We start from the raw sequence: 7528 nt of genomic DNA on the forward strand, positions 1-7528 counted from the left end.
GTATAGGACTTTTCTTTTTCAATTTTCTAAAGTGTTTTATGATCTTGCAAGAGTGGCTCCACTTGACTGGAGCTCCTAAATGTTTGGAATAAGAATCTGTCTTTCTAGGGTTGGATCTACTGTAACACTTAGATCAATGCCAAGGTCATTGCCACCCTTTAGAGGATAGAGGATGATGAGATGAGACAGTGCTTAAAGCATACTTGCAAATAAGTTACCAGCCCACAGACGATTTTTTTTTAATTCATCCTCAACCTGTTTTTTAGATAAACTCAGGGAACCATTCTCTTCCCTCTCACCATCATGTGCATCACAATTTGAAAGATTTTCTGTTCCAAGTTGTAATCATTAAATATTAGTTATTTGTAAAATGATTATAACTGTTATTCTGAATTTCTGATTTACCACATAAAAAAAAAATATGTTCAAAATCAAAGAATTCAATACTTTGGTTGACCTGAACAACCTCATCAGGGTTGACATATGATATCTCATGTGTTTTGGGCAGTATTCAAAATAACTCAATGATACTCATTATTATATCTTAAACCCATTAAGCTTCATAAATCTTAATTAAATACTCTTCTGACAGAGGATTAATATCTAGAATATATAAAAAATAAATGAAGAGAAAAAACTTACCACTAAGAAAACCAAGCAACCCAGTTAATAAATGGGCAAATAAATTAAACAGACACTGCTCAATGTAAGAAATGAAATGATCAACAAATACATGAGAAGCTATTCAACATCTTTAGCCAGTGGGGAAATGCAAATCAAAACTACACTGAGATTTCATCTCACTCCAGTTACAATGGCAGTCATGGAGAATACAAATAACAATGCTAGAGAGGATGTGGAGGGGGATAATTTTACACTGTTAGTGGGATTCTAAATTAGTTCAATCAATCACAATGGAAATTAGTATAGAGTTTCCTCAAAAGACTATGAAACTACCATATAACCCAACTAGCTATACCACTCCTCAGTATTTATCCTAAAAAATTAAAGTAATCATACTATAGCACATGTTTATGGAAGCACAATTCACAATAGCCAAATTATGGAATCAGTTTAGGTGTTCATGAGCAAATGAATGGATAAAGAAATGTGGTATAGACACACAATGGAGTTTTATTCAGTCATGAAGAAGAATGAAATTATATCATTTTCTGGTAAACAGAACTGGAGAATATCATGCTAAGTAAAATAAGGCAAACTCAGAAAGTTAAGAGTCATATATTAGTTCTCATATGTGGAAGATAGAGAAGGTGGAGTGGGGAAGGGCCTCATGAATATAGAAGAGAGAAGAGTAGTATAGAGGAAGAGAGTTGGGGGAGGAAAGAGGGAGAAAAAAAGGGGAGGTATTGGAGAATTAAATAGACCAAATTATATTTTGTTATGTGTGTATGCATGTATTAACATATAACAACAGATCCCACTGTTATGAATAATTTATAATGTACCAATAAGAAGGGGAAAGAAGTCTTAATTAGAAACCAGAGTTATAAGATCCTCAGAAATCACACTTACTCTACCAACTTGTAATCACAATTCTTTATTAAAACCTATATTTAAAATTATACATTGAAACTATTCAGGTAGTAATATCTGAATCATCAAAGACTTAATTGTTAGCAACAAAAAAAATTATTTGCAAAACACCACGGTAGGGCTGGGGTTGTGGCTCAGTGGTAGAGTGCTCACCTAGCATGTGCAAGACCCTGGTTTGATCCTCAGCATCACGTAAAAATAAATAAATAAAGGTATTGTATCCAACTACAATTAAAAAATAAATATTAAAATAAAACCTTCATGGTAAGCAAACAATGTAAAGCTTTCAGTAAACTCAGACAACACTGGAGTCTATAAGACATTTATTCATTCATTTAATTAGCAAATATATAATGTGCACCACTTGTGTACCAGCTTTTGTTAAGTACTTAGAAATTAAAACCAAATATCTTCCCTTAAAGTATTCACTAACCAATAGAGAGGGGTTGGGGCTGGGGGGTGGGGATTGGGGTGGCAGTTATAAATGCATAAGTGCTCCAAAAGGCATTGGTATAGAGAAGAATAGAGGCATGAGAGAAAAATAATCACAATACATGGAGTTTAAGAACATCATGAAGAGATGACAAGGACTGAGTTCAGAAAAATTAGAAGGTATAAAAACAAATGGACTTATAATAGGATATTCCTCGTAGCAGGAAAATGGCTAGTGAAGAAACTAGAATTTTATAACTGCTTGGGAAACCGCAATCAGGTTATCAGGAGTATGACGGGTCTGGAAATTCAGGTAAAAGAAGGTGCACAGCAAGAGAGATGAACAGGGAAATTTACCAAGTAAGGTAAATATACATTTAAAAACTTGAGACAAGGTAGATTACTATCAATATGACAGACTTACTCTACTGGACAATGGAAAATCAATTGTAGATTTTTTAATAAGTAACTGGCATGATTGCTTATGCTCTATTTTTAAGAAAATAAAAGTTAATAAAATCTCATAATTTCAAAACTAGAAAAAGAGAGCATAAAAACTATAGAATAAGATCCCTCATGAATATAGATACAAAAATATGTTAGTAAATGGAACCCCTACAATATATTAGAAGACTAATAAACCAGGGGGCTTATGTTGACCAGGAGGGTTCAGCAGCACTGCGATGGTGCTCCTGGAGAGCGAGCAGTTCCTGATGGAGCTGACCAGGCTCTTCCAGAAGAGTCGGTTGTGGGCAGCACGGACATCACCTTGAAGAAGTATGATGGTCGAACTAAACCCGCACCGAGGAAGGGTTCCGTGGAGGGTGTCGAGCCTTCAGACAACACGTGTCTGTTGAGAGCAATGGATGGAAAAAAGAAGATCAGCACAGTGGTGCGCTCCAAAGAAGTGAATACGTTTCAGATGGCTTATTTAAACCTATTGAGAGCTAACATGGAGGGGCTGAAGGAGAGACAAAAAGAGCAATAGTAAGAAGAGCAAAGCAGGACAGTGAAGGCACTGAATCCCCTGCTTTCACCAAACCACTGAATTACTATGTTTCCTTTTGTTTATAGTTTTGTTCATAAATCTAGGTTTCTGGTTCCCCCATTAACTGTTGTCATGTGATGTTAGGGTCATTTTGGAGAGAAGAAAGGTCGCAGTGTTTACAAGGTAGTTGTGGTAAGAAACTAATTTATTTCATCTGTGATGCATGGTTATAAATTCCTAAATTAGTTCTAAAAAATCTCTGTAGTCATCCCTGTGAAGAACAATGTATCATTAAACACCTGTTTATCAGCACTGTGCTTATGTGTTCCTTTTCCCACCCCACCTCCTTTTTTGTGTGGTACTAGGGATTGAATCCAGGGCCTCACACACGCTATGCAAGCACTCTATTATTGTTAAATCTCCTCATTTCCCCCCTCATTTTAATAGTCTGGCAATAATTAATTCTGGAATGATGTGACTACTGAATGTTTTAGCCCTATTTTCTAGATTATTCTAATTGAAACCTGACAATTGTAAAAGTCATGTTATCTCATGGACATTCTTTCCAACAGGTAGTATAACTTTATCATCATAATTTCTTAAGTTTGGAAGAGTTCTCATAGCCAAATGAAAATTTGCTTGACCACATTAGGATAAACATATTACAAAATCATCAAGAATAAAGACTCTAAGGTAAAATAATAATAATAATAGTAATATCCCCAAAACATTTAGGGTTTATCACAGGAATGAAGGAGTATTGATGATTCAATATGAACATCTATATTCACTATTGACATATCAAACATTTATATTTAATATTTAAATATTAATCAATGTAATTCACCATATTAACAATCTAAAGAAAAGAACTATAGGAACATAACAATTATGCATAAAAATTACTCAACTAAGTATCTATTTATTTTTTTTTTATTTTTTTTTTTAAACAGATGAATTTATTTATTTATTTATTTTTTTAAATTTTTTATTGTGGGTTGTTCAAAACATTACAAATTTCTTGACATATCATATTCGACACTTTGATTCAAGTGGGTTATGAACTCCCACCTTCACCCCATACACAGATTGCAGAATCACATCAGTTACACATCCATTGATTTACANCAAAGAACCAACTTTTAGTTTTGTCAATTTTTTCAATTGTTTCTTTTGTTTCGATTTCATTAATTTCAGCTCTGATTTTCATTATTTCTTGCCTTCTACTTCTTTTGCTGTTGTTTTGCTCTTCTTTTTCAAGGATTTTGAGATGAAGTATGAGATCATCTAAGTATCTATTTATAATAAAAATTCTCAGAAAACTAAAATATAAAAAAGAGCAGTCTCACTCTGAAAAGGGGCATCTACCACAAACACTTATCTGATATTGTACTTAATGGTGAGCGACTGGAAGCTTTCCCATGAGACTGAGAACAAAGCAAGCATGGAAGTTTAATCTTATTAGTCCTATTCAGCATTACACTGGAAATTCTAGCTGGTGCAATAAGGCAAGAAAAAGAAACAAAATTCATACAGGTTAAAAAGGAAAAAAAAAAAAAAGCTGTCCCTATTCACAACACTGTGATTATCTGTATAGAAAATTCCAAAGAATATACTAAATATTTTGCTTAATTCCTACAATTAAACAGTTTATGACTATAAGGTCATAGCACTAAGGTCAATAAATAAAATTTGATCATATTTGTATGCATTAGCAATTTACAATTAGAAAATAAAATTAAAAATCAACACTATTTGTAATAACTTCAAAAAATTAAAACTTAGATATAAATCTAACATATACAGGATCTAACACCTGGACTCCATTTTTTTTCACATTTTCTTATTGGTGCATTATAGTTGTACATAATGGTAGGATTCATTACTTATAACATGCGCACAATATAACTATATATTTTGGCCATTATTGTTCCCCAGTACTTCCCCCCTTCCATTTTCTCCCTCCTCCTAATCCCTTTCCTTTACTGATAACCCTTTCATTTTCAAGAGATTCCCCCTACCACTACCTTTCTTTTCTTTTCCCTTTCTAGCCTCCCACATATGACTCTTGACTTTCTGAGTTTGGTTCATTTCACTTAACAATATTCTCAAGTTCCATCTGTTTTCCTGCAAACAACATAATTTCATTTTTCTTTATAGCTAAAGAAAACTACATTGTGTATATATACCACATTTTCTTGATCAATTCATCCACTGACAGACACCTAGGCTGGTTCCATAATTTGAGCCTTGAACTTTAAAAAAGGGGTGGGGGGAGGGGAAGTAAGTCAGTCCTTTGGACCTCTTTAAAGGAGCAAATGACTTATAAAGGAAGAAAATAAGATTTTTATCAAACATTTCAACATCAAATTTGATTCTAAAACACAGTAGGATAACATAGTTAAGATACTTTAAGGATCAATTTCACATTATTATGGAGGCTTATAAATCCAAAATCTGCAAGGGTAGATCAGCAGGCTGGAGACAAGGGAAGAGCAAATGTAGGTTAAGTCCAAAGGACATCTGCAAATGTCCCTTTTGCTCAGGGGAGATCAGTCCTTTGTACCATTTAAGACTTCAACTGATTAAGTTAGGTCCACTGCACATTATAGAATATAATCTGCTTTACTCAAAACATCAATTCAAATACTAATCTCATCCAAAATACCCTCACAAAAACAAGAAAAACAATGTTTGACCACATATCTAGGCACCATGACATATAAAATTAACCATCACAATACTCAAGGAAAGAAAATGTAAAGTAACTGCAACAAAGATGATTTTTAAGAAAAAAAGGCACGGACAAAATGTTATATCATGAGCAAAGAGAAGAGTACACCCATAAATCCTTCCTAAAAAATCTACTGGATAAGGAGCTTCAGAAAAACAAAATAACTAGAGAAAAGTTAATATAAAAATTGGTAGAATTGAGCACCAGTGGATTCTAATACCATAAAAGAAAAGACACCTGACTTTAATTACATGCTGCCTAATAAAGAAAATCACACCAACTTATAATATTGCCAAAGGGATTAATCGTAAGTATTATGAAGACTCTGTGTCCAGATTACCATTTACAGAAAATACAGAGACCAGAGGAAAACTGAACTGCCTGTGAGCATCAATCAGTAGGATCTAGACAGTAGGAAACTCTGCAGGTCATAGCACTCAAATACTCTTAAATGCATCAACTTTAAGATAAAAAGAAGAATGAAAGAACAACTTATAAGTGAAAAGAATTTTAAAATCATAACAAATTTGGAATACAGAAGCACATTTGAATGACAAAACTATAAAGAATTTCAGTGAACAATTACAATAAAAATTGGAAAAGTGAGAAGGTCATGGTGGTGCAACACCTGGAATCCCTGTGACTCAGGAGGCTGAGGCAGGAGGATGGCAAGTTCAAGGTCAGACTTGGAAACTTAGCAAGACCCTGTCCCAAAAGAAAGATTAAAAATAACTGAATGTGAAAGGAAATGATGTACACTCTAGAATTCTACACAACACAAAAAATGTCCTTCAAAAATGAAGTTAAAAAAAAGACATTTCAAACAGACAAAACTGAGAATGTCTTCCAAAAAAAATCACCCTACAAAGAATTCTAAAGATTTGATCACTACCTGATTTTTCAATTTTTCATGTAAGAACAGGAGGGAATGCTTATTAAATTAAAATCTAATTGGGCAGGTATGGTAGCACAAGCCTGCCATCCCAGCAGTTTGGGAGGCTGAAGCAAGAGATTTTAAGTTCAAAGTCAGCCTCAGAGTGAGAACTTGTCTCAAAATTTTAAAAAGGGGGTAGGGGGATTTGAGGGTATAACTGAATGGTAAAGTCACCCTCAGTTCAATCTCCAGCACTAAAAACAAAAACCAAAAATCTAATAGGTAAAATTTTGGCATCACTCTTATAACAAACATTCTTGCATGTGTTAAAACTTCAGGCTCCTACAAATCAACTCTTTGATGATTATATAACACAATTTTCCTTTACTTTTAAAAATCATTGCTTACATAGTACAAAATAATACCTACTTAGTGAAAATCTATTCATCTCATCGTATGCTTATTCCTAAAAGCAAGGAACCAGTGTTTCATTTAGGATGGCAGGAATTTGAGTTGTTCTTCTTTTAAGGGTAAATGAACAGGTAATTGGTGTAGCTATACATTTTGTTCAGATACATAATAAAACACATACATTCAAATAATCATTCTTCTTTGACCAACTTTTTGGACTGAAATTATAGTTTTATTTGTCAATGATGTACATGAAAAACTAGACCAAAATTCAGGCAGAGTATTGTTTTATTTTCCCAATTTAGGTACTAAAAATACTTATATACTCCACTTGGTTATTTTGCCGGGGAGAGAGTTAGGATTGGTGGTACTGGGGTTCTTTACCACCGAGCTTCATCCACAGCCCTTTTTGACACAAGTTCTCACTAAGTTGTCCAGGCTGTCCTCAAACTTGTGATCCTCCTGCCTCAGTCTCTCAAGTTGCTGGGTTTACAGGCATGAGCCATTGCACCCAGCTTCACCATGGTTTTCATAA

At 33.9% G+C, this 7528-nt stretch overlaps 1 pseudogene; it reads left to right on the forward strand.

Moving 5' to 3' along the window:
* The first annotated feature begins 2669 nt into the window (after positions 1 to 2669).
* Positions 2670 to 2999, forward strand: LOC107153647 (annotated as a pseudogene).
* The last annotated feature ends 4529 nt before the right edge of the window (positions 3000 to 7528 follow it).

This window comes from Marmota marmota, unplaced genomic scaffold (genome assembly GCF_001458135.2).
Source record: "Marmota marmota marmota unplaced genomic scaffold, marMar, whole genome shotgun sequence".
Taxonomy (NCBI): domain Eukaryota; kingdom Metazoa; phylum Chordata; class Mammalia; order Rodentia; family Sciuridae; genus Marmota; species Marmota marmota.